This window comes from Xenopus laevis, chromosome 2L, assembly GCF_017654675.1.
Source record: "Xenopus laevis strain J_2021 chromosome 2L, Xenopus_laevis_v10.1, whole genome shotgun sequence".
Lineage (NCBI taxonomy): Eukaryota > Metazoa > Chordata > Amphibia > Anura > Pipidae > Xenopus > Xenopus laevis.
The window spans coordinates 15,264,019-15,284,044 of record NC_054373.1 but is presented as its reverse complement, the minus strand read 5'-3'; the positions used below and the strand labels follow the sequence as shown (position 1 = coordinate 15,284,044).

The 20,026-nt window shown below is 41.0% G+C and overlaps 1 protein-coding gene across 3 annotated transcripts in view; it reads right to left on the bottom strand.

The window, feature by feature from the left end:
• The window catches only part of tiam1.L (T cell lymphoma invasion and metastasis L homeolog), a 228,642-nt gene that overhangs the window by 118,079 nt on the left and 90,537 nt on the right, over positions 1 to 20,026 (bottom strand). For all 3 annotated transcript variants that reach the window (XM_018245947.2, XM_041581580.1, XM_018245948.2), the window contains one exon: positions 9,412 to 9,449. The gene's annotated coding sequence lies outside the window, so the exon portion shown is untranslated. The remainder of the gene's footprint in view (positions 1 to 9,411; positions 9,450 to 20,026) is intronic.

The window sequence follows — 20,026 nt, the reverse complement described above, 5'->3', positions numbered from 1 at the left end:
TGAGGGAAAAACACTTGTTCCTGCATGGGATTGGGCCTGTGTGGCAGCTAATCAAAGGCACTTTTAGCAACAAAAAGGGAGGGCGCACTAAGTGGCAAATTTACTTATGATCGAATATCGAGGGTTAACTAACCTTCAATATTCGACTGCTGAATTGAAATCCTTTGACTTTGAATATTGATGTCGAAGGATTTAGCGATATTCCTACGATCGAAGGATTTTAATCCATCGATCGAAGGATTTTCCTTCGTTCAGAAAATTGTTATGAAGCCTATGGGGACCTTCCCCATAGGCTAACATTGGCCTCGGTAGGTTTTAGGTGGCAAACTAGGGGGTCAAAGTATTTTTTAAAGAGACAGTACTTCGACTATCGCATGGTCGAATAGTCAAACGATTTTTAGTTTGAATCGTTCGAATCGAAGTCGAAGGTCGAAGTAGCCCATTCGATGGTCGAAGTAGCCAAAAAAAACATTTGAAATTCGAAGTTTTTTTCCCCTCTATTCCTTCACTCGAGCTAAGTAAATTGGCCCCTAAGTGTCAGCTCTGGTGCAGTAATGCGATTATGCTTCAGCTGGAAAATGGTTGCCCTGTAACATGCTAGTAAACGGGCGGTTCACTTTTAAATTAACTTTTAGCGTGTTATACAATGGCTAATTCTAAACAACTTTTCATTTTTCAATTTTGTTTTATAGTTTTTGAATAATTTGCCTTCTGATTCTTTCCAGCTTTTAAATCGGAGTCACTGACCCCATCTAAAAAAAAAAAAACAATGCTCTGTATGGCAACAAATTTATTGTTATCGCTACTTTTTATTACTCCTCTTTCTATTCAGTCCCTCGCCTATTCATATTCCAGTCTCTTATTCAAATCAATGCATGGTCGCTAGGGTAATTTGGACCCTAGGAACCAATTGCAAACTGGAGAACTGCTGATTAACAATCTAAATAACTAAAATTGTAAAAAATAAAAACTAATAGCAAATTATCTCAGAAAATGACTCTCTAAATTGTACTAAAAGTTACCTTAAAGCAACTGGAAGCTAGATGTCCGCATTCTAAGGTGGCACTCTCGTTATGCCAGTACACTGTGCCACAGGACACTGACTGCATCTGTCCCCAAAAGGACCCGTCCATAAAACACCCCTCCCCCCTTGGACAAGGTAGAGAGTTACCAGACAAGACAACAATATTAGATAATCTGAGAAAAACAATGTAAATTGCAGCAGCAGGTCCAAACATGACTGTACGACTTCAGTGCACATCCATCTGCCCCAGCGCAGGGAAACTGGAATCTCTGTCATGAGTCATGTTGCAGAAAAAGCTGCAGTCACTGTGGGGGGGGCACCAGGCAGGGGGGGCCCCACAACAAACACAGTGCAAACAGACCCCATCGAAAACCAAATGCTCTGCAACTCTACAAATTTATTGTTATTGCTACTTTTTATTACTTATCGTTCTACAGAGGCCATCTCCTATTCATATTCCAGTCTCTTATTAAAATCAATGCATGTTTTTTAAAGGGCACCTGTTTGGTAAAAATGTTATCCCCAACCAAAAGTGCGGGCTATATTCCAGTTGGGGATAACAGCGTTTTTGCGTTTTGTTTTTTTTAAAAAAAAATCCCCTTGCAAGCGATATGCTACACGCACCAGGAGAGAGTTCCAGTGCGAGCAGCCACGTTGTGTCACTCGCATGCGCATAACAAGCAAATTATGGTACATTATGCGCATGCGAGTGACCGGACATGGCTGCTCGCACCAGAAGCTCCTTCCCGGTGCGGGTAGTGTAGCGCAGGCATTTTTTTAAAAAAAAAACAAAAATTACTGTTATCCCCAACCAGAATGTGGGCTCTATTAGCCTTGGTTGGGGATAACAGGTGCCCTTTGAGGTACTTTGGACCATAGCAATCATATACTGAAACTGCATACTGGAGAGCTGTTGAATAAAAAGCTAAATAACTCAAAAACCACAAATATTACTAAAATGAGCCCAAAAAGGGGGAGGGATGTTGGCCGCATTTATAACACACAAATTGTTTTAAATGCGTCATCCGCATTTTGACATTGCACAGTGCCTCCAAATGAGTATTTTTACAAGCTTTACTCCTCAGTAGTAACCCCCAGCAACCAATCAGATATTCACTCTCATTTATCATAGACCAGTGACTAATTTATTATAAAGGAGAGCACAGGCTAGAGGAGCATGCAATAGAACATATGCAATAGAACATAAACAACTGACATTACAGCTTACTGCATGGAGCTGAATCAACGGAAAGCCGGGCCAGGTACTTTCTCTTTAACCCGCAGTGACCATATATGGCTGCATTTATTTAACCTGTCAGTAACCAGCGCACTCAGCATCTCATGGGGAATAATGAGGTTTACTTTAGTGGTGACCTAGGCCACGGCAGGAATATCCATCTTACATCAGGGTCTGGTGTGAAACCTGCCAGCCGTGTATACGTTCAGAGATCTCTATTTACACACTCAATGGAGGGCACTTCTCCCAAATAAGGTGAGTGTGCCTAACTAATAGAGGCCGATGGGATGTGCTGGAAAGAACCACAACAAATTACATTATTTCACAATTTAGACAATTTAGGGTTGGAAATATGTGTTCTCCATAGGCTACAATGGAATCTGGAAATGTAGGACTTACTCCTTGTGGCAGTCAGATGGCAGTTAAGCAGTTTACTGATTTTCCACTGGACCTATCATAGCCCTACTACTTTCAACATCCCCCCCATGTGAGAATTAAGAAATGGACATGCAAGATTGCTAGTTTTTGCGTCTGAGCTACGGCATCTGGCTAACTTGCGCCATTTATAAAATGGAAACATTAGAGAGATTATACACCATTCACACCAGTCCCTACCCCAGTAGAGCTTACACTGTCACTTATACACAACACGTACATACTGCGGATGGCATTTCTGAAGTGTATGTATGTTTTTTGACATACATTTGATATGTGGGCGGACCCCTGAGCTGCAACACAGATGTGAGACACCATGTGACACCAAATACTCACAATAACAGACCACACCTTATCAACTGTTGGGCCATGGCTGTTTTTTGAGTTATTTAGCTTTTTATTCAGCGGCTCTCCAATTTGCATTTTCAGCAATCGGGTTGCTAGGTACTAAATTACCCTAGCAACCATGCATTGATTTGAAGGAGACGAATATAAATAGGAGAGGCCTGAATAGAAAGATGAGTAATAAAAAGTAGCAATAACTATAAATGTGCATCTTTACAGAGTATTTGAGATGGGGTCAGTAAGAACTATTTGAAAGCTGGAAATAGTCAGAAGAAGAAGGCAAATAATTAAAAAAACTGTAAAAAATAAAAAATAAAGGCCAATTGAAAAGTTGCTTAGAATTAACCATTCTACATACTAAAAGTTACCTTAAACCACCCCTTACAAAATGAATATAGAGCGTGCCCATTAAAGGGGACCTGTCGCTCCAAAAAATTATTCCAAATACTATTTTATGACATTAGTCAAGCAAAATAAACTTTAATTACACTAGATAAATTATTTGAATCTTGTTTAGTTCGGTCTCGGAATTCATAATTATAGCAAGCACACATTAATTCAAGCCTTGCATCACCTCAAAATGTTGTTTATTCACCAGAATGGGGGACCTGATATCCATCCCTGTGAACTGGCTACACAATTAAATGGTAAAGCGAGTGGGGTAATGTGGAGAGTGCAGTGATATCTAGTACAGTAAGTGCTGAATGAAAAGTGAAAGTAATTGTCTGCCCCGCCTCTATGCCTAAGGCATAGAGGAGGGGCAGACAATATTTGATGGACAGCTGAGATTTTTAAATGCGTTTACAACAGCTATGAATGCTTTAATAAAAAACAATTTGGATTTCAGGTTTCATTTGAAAAGGACTTGTATTATACAGCTTTATATGTCAGTGTGACAGGTCCACTTTAAGCGCATGTTTATTTTCCGTTGCCATTAGAAAGGGTTAAATACTATCTAGCTGCACATTCTTTTATGGGAGATATTTATCTACATGAGCATGACATTCAGTTGACAAGACATTTGATTGCTTTGACATGAAAACCTGCTGCGTGTAACAACACCGCTGCTCAGTAACGTTCCCACAAGTCTCTTTATTTTCCACTTTCATAACAGCGCAGGAGATCCGACACCCGCCCTAAATCAACTGGGGGGGCTTATTATCTCTACCTGGATCATGTAAACAAACATGACACTTTGGCAGTTTTAAAGGAATTGTTCAGTATAAAAATAAAATAATTTATTGGGTAAATAAATAGGCTATGTATATGGAAAAATGTTTCTAATATAGTTAGGCAAAAATGTAATGTATAAAGGCTGGAGTGACTGGATGTGTAACAATCATAGACTTGAGGGGGGCCACATGAGTCATAACTGTTGCTTTTGAATCTGAGCTGAATGCTGAGAATTAATTGCAAACTCACTGAACATTTATGTCCCACGTGGGCCCCCTTCAAGTCGCTGACTAACTCAGAGTTAGAGAGCTGAAAAGTAGGAAGTAGTTTTCTGGCTATTATGTTACACATCCAGTCACTCCAGCCTTTATACATTACATTTTTGGCTAACTAACTATATTAGATACATTTTTTATTTTGCACAGCCTATTTATTCACCCAGTTTTTATTTTTACACAGAACTTTTCCTTTAACACAAAAAGCTTTCTAACGAAGTAAAGCAAGATATAACGGCAAGCTTCAGTTATACTTAATGGGAATCTCTGACACTCTGGCACATCAAGTTTGGTGATGAAGGGCCCTCTGCTAACCTTCCCCTTCTCCACTCAGGCTCAACCTGATACAAGTTAAAGAAGAGACATAAGAACCTACACCCAAGCAACCCTCCTGGATGACATTCAAGAGGGGTCACCAGAGAGGGCAGGGTACGCAGAAGATATCTCAGCACCATCCCACCAGGCCCTAAGGTTTTAGGCCAACCAGTAGAACCCTATTCCACTTATATTTAATGGGAATCACCAGTATTGCATACATACACAAAAATGTACATAGCTTTCGGCAACATTGGTGAATATTTGGTGTAAGGCAGTTGGTTATACAGGTATAGGATCCCTTATCCAGAAACCCGATATCCAGAAAGCTCCGAATTACGGAATGGCTGTCTCCATTTTATCCAATTAATCCAAATTTTTAAAAATTATTACCTTTTTCTCTGTAATAATAAAACAGTATCTTACACTTGATCCCAACTAAGATATAATTAATTCTTATTGGAAGCAAAACCAGCCTATTGGGTTTATTTAATGTTTAAATGAATTTCTATTAGACTTAAGGCAGGAAGACCCAAATTAGGGAAAGATCTGTTATCCGGAAAACCCCAGGTCCCGAGAATTCTGGATAACAGGTCCCATACCTGTACTGAGTGTTAATAGAAACATGACATTCCTAACAAATCATCAGGGTATATTTTGCTGTTCAAGGGGTGGGTTACCTTTAAGTTAACTTTTAGTATGTTATAGAATGGCAAATTCTAAGCAGCTTTTCAATTGGCCTTCAGTTTTTCTTTTTTTTATAGTTTTTTTAATTCTTTTTTTTCTGACTCATTCCAACTTTCAAATGGGGATCACTAACCCCATCTAAAAAACAAATGCTCTGAAAGATTACAACCCCTTTAAAGGAACGCGGAGATAAATTGTAACCCATTTCAGCAGGGCCCAATATCATGGGGATGGCACTTCATAGTTCTACCTTTCTGGATATAACCCAGAGTGTCTAATGGTGGCCAAACCTCACCAAACGAGTGGATCTCTCCACGATATTCCCATCTTGAGGTGTGCGATATCTGACTAATTCAATCATGGGCAGTAGGCAGGGGCGATCCTGGCCCCTCCAGCGCCTGAAGCAGCAGCAGTTGCTGCTGCCCCCCCTCCCCCGGAAAGTTGCTCTTAAAGTACCAGGAGCAGCATTTTTGCTGCCCCTGGTACCTAGTGGGGCGCTGCCGCCTGAGGCGACAGCCTCAACTCGCCTCATTGGCGGAGCACCCCTGGCAGTAGGGCCCAACGATCGGATTACTACGTTGAGCACACACCAATGCGATCCCTGATTCATCAGGATTTTTAACCCTGCCCATTCGACATCTGGCCAACTATTGGCCAGATATCGATTGGGAAGCCTGTCTGCAGGCTATATCTGCCCGTGTATGGGGGCCTTAAGAAGCATCTGGTTTGATGCTACTGGTTTATTTCTATGGGAGCTTGCAGCAACCCAACAGCATATGGGGCCAGTCAGATGTGTATTTTTGGGGTGCAGTAGCACCCACATAAAATAAGGATCATATATCACTGCTTAAGTACCGAAATGCGTGGGATTTTGCCTCAGTATCCCTTTAAGGCAATACCTTGGCATTGTTGATATCCTTAGTCACAGTATCTAACGAGCTTTCCTACCCCTGTGAAACTAGATCATCCAATCCTGCTGGTCACCTAGCAACAGAAGGTTTGTTCTGCATTTTTTTTTTTACACAAAAACGCCAGAACAAAATGTGTTCTTTTTGTGTTGAAGAGCAATTTGCTATTTCAGGATATCACCAGCTCTATTTCATAACAACCCCCCCCCAAACTTCTTATTTCCTCTATTAACCAGTTGTAAGATGGATAATCTCGTAGGATGTGGGTTTTTTTTTTTAGAAGACAGGTGTACCCTTCAAATGTTCAACAGGGATCTCCAGCCCAAATCTCCCACCTTTTATTGGAGCCACTCATTAACAAACTAATGGTGGCCATACACTGGGACAAACCAAGAGAGCTGAAAAGCAGGTGTAATGTTCTGGCTATTATGTTACACATCCAGTCACTCCAGCCTTTATACATTACATTTTTGCCCAACTAACTATATTAGAAACATTTTTTATTTTGCACAGCCTATTTACCCAGTTTATATTTTTATACTGAACAATTCCTTTAAAGCTCCTAGCTCCAAATGCAGGAACAAAGACATGAAGCCAAATTTACACAGGTCAGTTGGGATTCTTATTCAAGGATTATTTTGCACTTTAAAGATGCTGTGGACCCTGGAGAGCTGGGGGAAGATTTTTTTGTACAATATTGCACTAAGAATACAACCCACTGCTCACTACACTTTGTTTCTGGACTACAGCTCCCATGCCTTAAAGGAGAATTTAACTGTATAGTAAAAAAAAAAGCCCTACCCCCCTACCCGACAAAGACCCCCTCCCTCCTCCCCCCCCCACCTAGCTGCTACTCCGGGCAAATGTCCCTAAGTCTTTACTTGCCTCTCGGTGCAGATTCTGTCCAGCGGAGTTCACAGAAGCCATCTTCCAGCTCTTCGGTAATCTTCGGAATAAGAGCGGCGCTTCGCAATTTCCATGACTTTTGTTGCATGCGCAGTTGTTGCAGAACAGAAAATTGCTCCAACTACACATGCACCAATACGGCACTTCCCGAAGATTACCGAAGAGAAGAAGATGGCTGCCGTGACCTCCGCTGGACAGAATCTGCATGGGAGCTGTAGTTGAATAATCTTGCTATATAGGGGTCATACTAGCTTTAAGCTAAAAGCTGCCGACAGACCAAGTCAGCAGCTTATTGGCCCGTGTATGGGGCCCCCCCAACGGGCTTTCCCGATCGAGATCTGGCATCTCGATCGGATGGGGCAAAAAGTCCCATCGGATCGCGGCCGCGTTTGTTCGTTGATGCGGTCCCGCGATTCGACCACCCATTCCCATTCGTTAGGATCCGATCGTTGGGCCCTAGGGCCCACGATCGGATCAGCCAGATATTGCCCACCTCAAGGTGTGAATATCGGAGAGAGATCAGCTCGTTTGGCGACATCGCCAAACGAGCGGATCTCTCCGTGTATGGCCACCTTTACGCTGATGGTACTCCCCTACCAAGGGCACAGCAAACTGTCAGGTCACAGTGATGACAGCAACAGGACTAACTACCTGTCTGAGAATATGTGCTGCGCTTGCTAATTATTCCGTCTCACTGTGCAACTGCATTTTCTCACACCCTTCCCAATGGCTTGTTCTTTTTTTTTTTTTTTTTTGTACCTGTGTTCCAATCAGCTGTAAAGGGTTTCTTAGGATGAAGAGTATCATTGACATACACACAGAATTACAAGTGCATCATCAATAAACCAATAGACAAATGCATTGGACAAGTCTTCACCACTCCACACCCCATTAGCAGGTATCATTAAAGGAGAACTAAAGCTTAACTAAAGAAATAGCTAGAAATGTTGTACATTGTGTTTTGTGCTTCTGTACCAGCCCAAGGCAACCACAGCTTTAGCAGTAAAGATCTGTGTCTCCAAAGATGCCCCTTTGATCATTTTGCCTCATTTTCATTGCTTTGTGTTGGTAAAGGAGCCCTGATGTGTAATGTAACTTTGAGGGGGGGGGGGTGATTTACTTAAAGAAGAACTAAAACTTAACTAAAGAAGTAGCTAAAAATGTTGTGCATTATGTTCTAATTATCTGTACCAGCCCTTTAGCAGTAAAGATCTGTGTCTCCAAAGATGCCCCAGTAGCTCATCTTCTTTTCTGCTGATTCACTGCACATGCTCTGTGCTGCTGTCACTTACTGAGCTTAGGGACCCACTCACAATATACAGTACACATAGAAACATAGAATAGAAATGTCACAATATAAGGCTGATTAGTAATTAATACAGATAATTACTACATGGCAGCACAGAAACCAGTGCAATTAGCATCAGAATTTAATAATCAGCCCTGTAGCATCAGTTTATATTACAGACCAACCTCATTTTCTGCTTTATAATTTGTGACAACTCCTAAACTTAGCTTCTCAACAACTGCTCAGAGCCCACTGGGTTTTTATACAACCAAGACTTGTCTACAAGCCTGGAATTCAAAAATAAGCTCCTGCTTTGAGACCACTGGGAGCAACATACAAGGGTTTGGTGAACAACATGTTGCTCATGAGCCATTGGATGGGGATCAGTGCTCTCTAGACCATAGCAACCCCACCAACCCCAATGCAACACTGTATCTAATGGTAGTAGACAGCCTTTGAGTGTCAGCCCTTGATCCCAGTTACTTTATGACATCCAATGGGCCAATAAAGGAGCTGCCTGGATCTAAGGCCTACGGCCGGCACTTGTATATTTTCTGCCAGAATATTTAACAATGATTTGGCCCCTGCTCACCTTCACATTGACTGGGTTGACACATGTACAGATTGATAGGCCAATTTCAGACCAACAATGCACACAGATACAGAGCTAAGGGGATGAGGGGGAAAATAACATTTTCTGCCCCAGCCATAAGGCTAAGCTAAGGGGAGTTAAGACAGGGAGAAAAACACTGGCAAAACATCTGTATTTAAGCAAAGACACCCTTGATAGAAACAGGTAATGGTGAGACTGTACTTACATGTCCAGAGATGCCACACAAAGTGCACAGGGCAGGATCTGCAAAGAACAGGGAGCAATTAATATTTCACAACACACAACTGATTAAACATTAAATACTGAGATGTAGAGTGCTTTTATACAAGCAGCTTTAGTGTAAACGGCACTGTTGGATCTGCCTAGAAACAGCGCTGTTATAGCATCATTGTTTCACTCTAGGACGTAAGTAGATACAAGACGTGGCTCACCTTTCAGCAAACTTCAAAATGTTATAGAATGGCTAATACTATGCAGCTTTTCAATTGGTCATTATTTCATTTTTTTTTTTTACAGTTGTTTTATTATTTGCCTCCTTCTTCTGACTCTTTCCAGCTTTCAGATGCTCTGTAAGGCTACAAATGTCTTATTATTGCTACTTATTATCACTCATCTTTCTATTCAGGCTTCTCCTATTCATATTCCAGTCTCTTATTTGGACCCTAGCAACCACATTGCTGAAATTGCAAACCGGAGAGCTGCTGAATAAAGAGCTTTATAACTCAAAATCCACAAATAATAAAAAATAAAAACCAATAACAAATTGTATCAGAATACCAATATCTTATCAGATTAAAAGTTGAACAACCCCTTTAAAGGCAAAATAAACCATGTTCATAAGTCGAGTTGAAACTTGATGCAAGTATAATATAGTGGTCCAGGTTATCATTATATTAACAGGAGCATGGTCCCCCTCAGTCCAGCACCCAATACAAACCAATCAGCAGCTGTTTTTATTATTACAGTCAAATCTAATTGGCTGCTATAAACCCCTGGGCTGAGCATTTTACCCATGTTTCTATGTCAACTCCACCAAGCCTCTGCCCTTATTCCCTAATTTAGCTGCTTTTATTACTATAATCACCGTCCTTTATAACAACATAAACATTTTTTCCCGGGGGAACCAGATTTACTACAGGCGGCCCACTAATTAGCTTACACATTACTATTATATTTATTGCAATTATCTATTTTAGGATGCTGTTTTACTGTACTGTAGGCTTTTGTTACAGAGCGCATACAGGAGATGCTCCGTTAAGGTAGGCAACATGGCAGCTCCAAGGAAAAAGTCTCTGTGCATAAAAAGAACTGTTTCACTATTCACAAAATAAATTTCCCCTTAATTGGAGATATATGTTATACTACTCCCTGGAAATCTTTTTTGTTTTTAGATAAGTCTGATGCCTATGAAATAACAATGCTAGATGGCAAATATGTAGTAGGGTGTAGGGGAGTAAACAGGGCTGCCATCAGGGGGGGCAGGGGGCCCCGGCAGTGCTGCAACTTTGAAAGAGCTAGGCCCCCCGAAGCCGTGCGGGCATTTTTGAAGTCCCGAACAGCCGAAGGACCCGAAGCCACGAAAACAGCCAAAGCCGAACTCCCAAAGCAGCGAAAAGACCCGAAGTTACGAAAATAGCTGAAGCCGAAGTCCCGAAGAGACCCGAAGTTACGAAAACAGCCGAAATTGAAGTCCTGAAGTGGCGAAAAGACCCAGAGTCACAAAAGGAGGCGAAGTTGAAGTCCTGAAGCCATGAGTTCAATTCTACTGAACACCAATTTGTGTTTTTGTTTTTTTTTAATCCCCTGGCCACCAATGTATTATTTTAATATTCTATAGGCCCCTGCCACCAATGTATTTTTTCAAAAAATTTTTGGAGTCCCAATTTTTTTTAACTTGTAAGGGGGGCCCTGGCGCCAATGTTTTTTTTTTTTTTTAAAAACTTATATAAGGGGGCCCTGACCATTAATAGCTTTTTATAACTTGTATGTGGGGGGGTTACTTTTTTAGCGCGGATGTCTGTGTGGTCTTTGGGCGGAGTGGGGCTTGGGTGGAGTGGGCGGGATCTGGGGTGGGGTTTGGGCGCAAGTGTGGGGGGCCCCAAAAATGTTGTTGTACCGGGCCCCGTGATTTCTAATGGTGGCCCTGGGAGTAAATGCAGTATTTTGTTTCCAGTTCTATAAGCATTACTTGGCATACCGGATTCCTAACTGAGATCATTCCAGGGGGTGGTTCAAGTGTTCCCATATTACAAGTACACCGACATTTCTTCACTGTATATATATATATATATATATATATATATATATATATATATATATATATATATATATATATATATATATATATATATATATATATACAGAAAAAGAATGAGAGCCTGGGGCTCAGCTGAAACAGATACCTGTTTCCCACCTGTTAGTGATTTATACCTTTGCCTTGAGATATGCAGCTCCCCTTCCCTGCTATACATCAGTATATAATTCCAGATAGCCGTCACATGGAATCCATAAATCTAGAGAAAGGGCACGTCTTTACATTCCTTATCGGTAAAACTGTCCAACAGGTGAAAAGAAGATGCCACCATTCTCTGGGGCTTGTAAGAAAATGCTACGTTTCTAGCGAAGGGACATGAACAGCAGGATGGCTGCACAGTAGTTAACTTCATAGCCAAGCCAGGAAGCACAAGGTTAATGGCATTACCATACTTGCCATACATTTTCATGCATTGCAACAGCACAGAATACCTGCAACCACTAGATGGCACTGCTCTGTTGAAATCTACAGGAAGTGATCAACGTCTAAGGGAAACAACATGGCAGCTCCAACCCATATGTATAAACACAAATATTTAGAGACGGTATGATCTGGCTACACTATAATCCTCACCCTCATACTCTGAAATCGGTTAAAGAGTAGAAATAGCCACATGTAAAAAGGTTATATTTTTTCCTTTAAGGAGGTTTTTTTTAAGGAGAGATTGTGCCTTCCCTAAATGATAACCCTGGATGGCTGTTGGATAAGTCTCTTCTATGAATAACATAGCTGCCTTTGCACCCCACCAGACAGCACCATGCTTGAGGTCTTTTAAATTTCCTGCAAATCAGTGATGTTAATACAGTAAGAATAACTATTATATTTTGACACAGACTAGGAGAAATTCTAAGGAATTCACAATCACATCATGGCCCCATGGTTGGTTAGGTACATCTCCCTCCTGACATCTTCCATGAGGATTATAACACAACAGGAGGGCTATGAGAGCTGATTATAAAGCTTCTGGCTTTCCAGTGCAAGACCAGGCAGACCAGGTTATAACTGCCAGCTGTGACTGTAACAAATTCATTGAAGTTGGGTGGGGAAAACTATGGGAAGATTTGCAGATACTTCAGTCAATGTGGTTAATATAAGGGAAATAGCTTATATTTTTCAGTTTACCTTTCTTCTGATATTAGTTGTTTTCTTACCGGCCCACTGACAGCCACAGATTAAACCAGGTTGAGGGTTGACGCTGAGTTCCAAAACCAATTGGCTGTGGGTATCCCTGTAGCTGCTAAACAATGCACTTGTTCTAGTAGCCTTGGGCTGTACCACCAGAGCAGTTCAACCACAGACATATTTTTTTATGGCTCAGCAGCGAATGAACATTCCTCCAAAACTCCTGAGCGGGGCTTTCATGCATGCAGAGAACAAGCAGCCGGCGCAGTTTCACAAGGTTCATTCGCTCGCTTTACATCTGTTGAGAACTCCTTTGGGCTATCAAGAGGCTACAGAGCAGTCAACAAGCAACAGATGAATACACAATCGTTCTTAATGAGGCTTCAAAAGTTTGTGCCGTGGCGCTTAGGAAACACTCTGTGGATTGTAAAGAGGTTTAGAAGTACAAATTGTCCGATTTTGACTTAGACCTTGTAAGAGAATACTAATGATAAAAGCTACCGATTCTGCCCCTCCAGACTGAATCAGCAACTTATTGGTCTGTCTATGGGGCCTTCCCAAACAATTTTGGCACCTACGCTGAGGACTTTCTTCCCTTTTATGTAGGGATCCACTATTTGCGATTCAGCTGTGAAAGATTCAGTCGAATAACGAACCAAATCAGAAGGGGGGAAAGGAAAAGTGGGAAAAAGTTTTTTACTTCCTTGTTTTGTGACGAAAATTCATGTGATTTCCCTTTCCACTCCTTATTTGCATATGTAAATTAGGATTCAGATTCGGTTCAGCAAGGCACAGTGATTGGTCTAAATCCAGCTGAAAGGGCGAATCCTGGATTCTGTGAATCCCTCCTTTTATGGCCATGGAAGTCCTCTGTGATTTCTTATATCCTTATATTTTACAACAGGGGGAGAATATATGCAATGTGCCAGGGGCTGGGTTTAAACTGACCCCCATACAAGAGAACACGTCAGACAGGTGCAGCTCCTACAAATAACAGCAGCATTTGTCTTTCAATTGTGGTCACACACTTATTTCAGCTTTAATTTGCCTTTAAGCTGCATCAATCGTTGGCCAATGTTTTTATAATCAGCTTATTGTTAAACTCCGAACGCGGATGAACATAATAGCGATGTCTAATTCTGCACAAAGGGAAGGGATTGCCCTCTGCTGCACGGTAACCTTTGCTGCCCTGACTGGGTAATGCAACCTGCTCGAATGAGTATCACAAACTAGATATTTAGAAGAGAGCACTGATCCCCAACCAGTAGCTCATGAGTAACATGTTGCTCTCCAACCCCTTGGATGTTGCTCCCAGTGGCCTCAAAGCAAGTGCTTATTTTTGAATTCCAGGCTTGGAGGAATGTTTTGTTGCATAAAAACCAGCTTTACTGCCAATCAGAGACTCCTGTAGGCTGCCAGTCCATATGGTGCTACCATAAAACCAATCACAGCCCTATGAGCTACTCCCATGATAGTGTTGCTCCCTAACTCTTTTTACATCTGGATGTGGTTCCCAAGTAAAACATGTTAGGGACCACTGCAAGTAGGTCAGGAAAAGGGTAGATCATCTGATGGCAAATATGGTGCTATAAGGTGAGGGTCACTGGGAGATGCATTGCCAAGTGTATGCCTAGTGTATAACATAAGGCTTTTTGTGTTCCACACTGCTTAGTGACATATTGTGCCATTATTATGCATTTACTTACCGAGGCCTGTCAGGACTGATGCACCATAAATGCATTTTAAATGAATATAAACATATTAAATGCATAAATAAGTACTCTGGCTGATGTAGGTAAAAATAAATGTGACAAATGCACATTAAAGCATTTAGCTGCATTAAAATGCAATTTGACAGCGGTATGTTCACACTTAGGAGAGTGGAAGAAGAGTGTATGTATTATGTGTATATTGTGTTAAAGAAATGCAGCATCCGCAGATACCATAGCCCTGTTTATAGAGAGAAACTCGATTTTAGGTACCTTGATTTTAAGTTTTCCCGCATTTTACATTTGTGGTCCTACCAATTTATAGTGTATTTTAAAGGGTGCATTTCCCTGATTGTGTCCTGCTTTTTTCCCCTCTATGAATGTTATTATTTGTGAAATAAAAAGGGTTAAAATGCTAACCAGATGTATATTTTGCCATGGTTCTGCCTGTAAATGGTCAATTGCAATGAGTCTGCCCCTTATACAGTCCTGCACCAATCACTTATTGCTTTAGGTTGTGTATGTGACTGACAGAGAGTCTTGCACCTGCCCCCCATAGTGTAACATTAACCCTGCAATGCTTAACCCGTGTTATTAGCACTAAATATTGTATCTCAACGTAAAACGGACTCCTGGGCTTATATCCTTTCAGTGGGGAAAGCACATGTTTAAGTGCAAACAGCTTTATGATGTTCTTAAAGCAAAGGGACCCTCAGTGTTTGCATTAATGCTTGTGAATGCAGAAAAAGATCCAAGAAGTAATCTCGATCGGATGGGACGAAAAATCCCGTCGGATCGCGGCCGCATCTATTCATTGATGCGGTCCCGCGATCCAACCGCCCATTATTATTCGTTAGGGCCCACGATCGGATCAGCCCAATATTGCCCACCTCAAGGTGGGCATATCGGGGAGAGATCTGCTCGTTAGGCAACATCGTCAAATGAGCGGATCTCTCCGTGTATGGCCACCTTTAGAGAGAGATTAATGATCCCAATGTGCAGATGGTCACGGTGATGATTTAGTTATTTATACTATATTTATATCGCCCTACTTGTGTCTGCAGCGGAGTGCATGGCCTATTCTTATTCTATCAGTACCATGGAGAGGGGCACCCTATGTTCATGTGACTCCTCAGCTTGGTCTATCCCTGTGATTGTTCTTATGCTCCAACTGTCAGAATGGCTGTAGTGCTCCCTACATCATCATTACTTATAAAAGACCTAAAAGACCACAGCCCCAGAAAAATCTGACCGTTATATAGATATAAAGCAATCATTGATATTTTCTACTTTACCCATCAACATAGTCACTCACTTTTCCATTACCTCCTCAATACACAACCTAGTGCCCACACTAATGATGTTAAAGGAGAAGGAAAGCTACAGAGGCAGTTTATTGGCAATAGATTAGCCACAATAGTGCAAGCTATAACACTATATTTATTCTGTAGCTGGGCGACTAATCTCCCCGCCTGCCACTAGCGTTGCCACCTGACCCTTATTTTACCTGCCTGGCCGGTAAAAATGATGGTTGATCCCAATGTTATTAATAGGGAAAAAAGATAAATATATAGGAAGGCCGGTATTTTTTTCCACAAAAGGTGGCAACCCTATGTGCCACTAACCTTACTGGTGTATTTATATAGGCCTTTCTGATAAAGCTTACTTGTCCTTTGTCCATTATACCATAACTGGCAGCCGAACACCCTGGCAATACATCATTGAGCATGAAACAAACCTCTCTATTAATCTGCCTGGAATTATGGGTCATGTAGGGTCCCCCAGGGCTGGGCCTACCTCTCCCCTTCTCACAGATCTACTGCCATGCCCCAAGTTCTTTATGATTTTGTGGAACGTTCCTCCCCACCAGCAGCAGTAATGCCAGTTCTTCTACAAACCTACTAAGGCTTATGGGCAGCCGGGCTATACAGAATGAGCCATGTCTGGTGTTTATAAGCCTGCTTTCCTGTGATACGACTGCAGAACAGACATATATTCACCATGAAACGTAGCTTGACTATTTCATCTGTCAGGATCACCAAGGAACCAGTGGAGATAATGTGCACTGTCCACTGTGATTGATGAGGCTCCATTCTGTCCTGCACTGCTGTTCACCCATAAGTACAGGCTAACCCACAATCAAATCAGTAGAAATAAGGGAGCAGCCTGCAAAAATGCTGGGAGTAACAGCCGGTGCCTGTATTAATCGGTTATGGCCTTGATGCAACCCCTATAAAATGATATGAAATTTAAATCTGCTTTGAGTTTCAGTATGTCAGTGGCTGGTTACAGTTACACACGGCACATTGCTAAAGCCTGGTACTAACAGGTACTGATCAGAAAAACTTTGTATCCTCAATCCTATAAGTGCCATGCCATTAAAGGGGTTGTTCACCTTTATGTTAACTTTTAGGGGGTTATTTACTAAACTCCAAATGCAAAAATCACGAAAAAATTTGTGATTTTTTTTTTTTATAATCTGACTTTTTAAAAAAAAAATCACAAATTTTTCGGAATTTATTAAACCCCGAGGATGGGAGAAGTCGGAATCCAGCATCTCAGACCTGTCGAGCATAAATATAAGTCAATGGGAGAAGTCCCAATGATCTTTTGATGTGCGCTGGGTTCTTGGCAATACCCCAAAGTTTTTGGGAAAATTCAGAGTTTTTGGTTGAAAAATCTAAAAAAAATATTGAAGATCGGATGAAAAATATGAAAAAATGAAAAGAAAAAAAAACCATTCCCCCACAAAATTTTTTTCGGGAAAGCATATTAATAAAGAAGCCCGAAAAACCTGTGCGGATTTGGTCTGAGTTTTTTTTCAGAAAATATTGAGATAAATTCGGACTTTGATAGACAACCCCCTTAATATGTTATAAAAATGGCTAATTCTAAGCAACTTTTAAATTAGTCTTCATTATTTAGTATGTATAGTTTTTTTTTCATTATTTTCCTTTTTCTTCTGACTTGCTAATAGGGGTCACTGACCCCATCTAAAAATCAAATGCCCTGTAAGGCTACACAGGTATTAAAAAATAATCTCTATATGCATGCTCTTATAGTTTAAAAATATTTGTATTATGTTATGTTAAAATATCAACCAAAAAAACACATTTACTGCAACTTTTGATTATTCATCTTTCTATTCAGGCCTCTCCTATTCATATTCCAGTCTTTTATTCCAATCAATGCATTGTTGCTAGGGTAATTTGGAACCTAGCAACCAGATGGCTGAAATGGCAAACTGGAGAGCTGCCAAATAAAAAGCAAAATAACTCAAAAACCACAAATAATAAAAAATTAAAAGTATTGGCAACTTGTCTCAGAATATCATGCTCCACATCCTACTAAAAGTTAATTAAAAGGTGACCAACTCCTTTACTGTGCCCTGTGTTGTATAGAATGGTTGTTTGGTCGGCTGCTCTCCATCTGCCCCAGAATCCTCACCCTTAGGACAGGCTGACAGCTGAAAGATGGTTGGACATCACATCACTAATAAATTCAGCTGACCTAATAATGCAGACTATGGAACTGTAATGCACACTGGGATCCCCATTGGAATCAAAATTTATTTATATAATCACTGTGCCTGAGGAAGGATTGGCATTAATAAAATACCTCCCAACTGTGCCAATTTTTACGGCACAGTCCCGACTTATGTCCTGACTCTTTGATCACCTGCACTGAACAGCCAGAAAAACATACACGGTTTCTGAAAATTAATTGGCTTTTGGAAGAGCCCAGAATGTGACAGGTGCACTTAAGATACATTTGTAACAATTTAAGATAAGCAAAGAAATAATTGTAACAATTTAAGATAGGCAGGTCTCTTGGAGAAACTGTGATCTGCAGCCTAAAGGGCAATTCACCTTCATTAGCAAAACTGTAATAAATCATAAAAACCACAGGAATGAGTTCAAAGTAGGGATGCACCGAATCCACTATTTTGGATTTGGCCGAACCCTCAAATACTTCGCGAAAGATTCGGCTGAATACCGAACCGAATCGGATTCGGTTCGGTCGGGCAGAAGGATTCGGCCGATTTTGAATCCTGGCCTTATCCTGAACTGAATCCTGGATTCGGTGCATCCCTAGTTCAAACTTTCATAACCTGACAAATTTTGTAAAATGAACATGGTAATTAGGGGGCAAATCTTTTTGTCCCTCTTTCTATTTCCAAAATGTTGGGAGGTATGTAATAGGGGTGTGAGAAGAGACAATACGGAAGCAAATAACATCAAGGAAGGAAGGGGGGTAAGGATGGCGGCCAAAGTAAACCAAAATAAAGTAAATAGGGGGTGGGACATGTAGTTGCACTGGGACATATCTTATTAATCAATACCTATGGCACTCTCAGACCTGATGAATGAGCCGGAGGAGCTTTAGAACAGAAACAAAAAGCTTTGCTGCCAAAAGCTAATAAAGCACCAATGCATCATACTCTATAGAGCCTATTTGCAGTACCTGGGTATTATTAGAACAGTGTTGTGTGTGTGTGTGTGTGTGTGTGTGTGTATCAGGGTGCTGAGTCACCCATCACTCAGTAAGGTCTCAGGAGTAGAGAAACTTGTTAGAAATCAGATATTTATCATCAAAGGAAAATGCATTTCCATTAGAACCCATCGCTATACAAAGACTTATGTATCTCCTGTTTTGTCTTGTCCTCTAACGGCAAAGTCATGAGACTTCTCCTATGATTCATTTAAAAGGAACAGTTACCGAAAAATAAAAGCGTTTTAACAAATATAATGCAGCGTTGCCCTGCACTGGTAAAACTGGTGTGTTTGCTTCAGAAACACTACTATTGTTTATATAAATAAGCTGCTGTGTAGCCATGGGGGCAGCCATTCAAAGGAGAAAAGGCTCAGGTTACACAGCAGATAACAGATAAGCTCTGTAGAACATAATGGTGTTATCTGTTATCCACTATTTAACCTGTGCCATATAGTCTTTTTTCAATTTCCGCCATTGCTACACAGCAGCTTATTTATATAAACTATAGTAGTGTTTCTGAAGCAAACACACCAGTTTTACCAGTGCAGAGCAACAGTATATGATATTTTTATTACTTTAAAACCTTTTACTTTTTTGGTGTTACTGTTCCTTTAAGAGGAGAACAAAAACAAAACTGTTACAATGGCCGGAGTTTGGGTGCAAAGAGGAGTGATGGTGGGTAAAGCTATTCGGGATTTATGCAATTGTGACTGCTATGTTTTTAACTAGATTGATACTCATCATCTGGTGCTTTTATCTAATTAATGAATATGCATAAATATGTTGTCAGCAGGGGGCGCTTTTGGCTTCTGATGAAGTGACCTTGTAGTCACGAAACGCGTAGAGCCATGCACTCCCCTGCCTTGCACTTCTGGATTTTGTGATTTTAATGAGGTTCATAAATAAAGGAAAATATTTTATACAGTTCTCTCTACATGTTGACTCTATCCAAAGAAGTTTACCGACGTGTGCGCCTTCATTATAGAGTCTGATTTATCCACGTGACCGGAGTGGAATGTTGGGAGCCTGGATAGAGCGCTCACCTAGCCCCATTACGGATCTTGTTCGTGTACAATTCTAAGCTGCATGGTGGGTAAAGCTCTATGACCCAGATACCATAGCAACATGAGGGCAATAGGACATCAGTAGAGCAATATGGTGACAGTTTTGCCCAAACTATG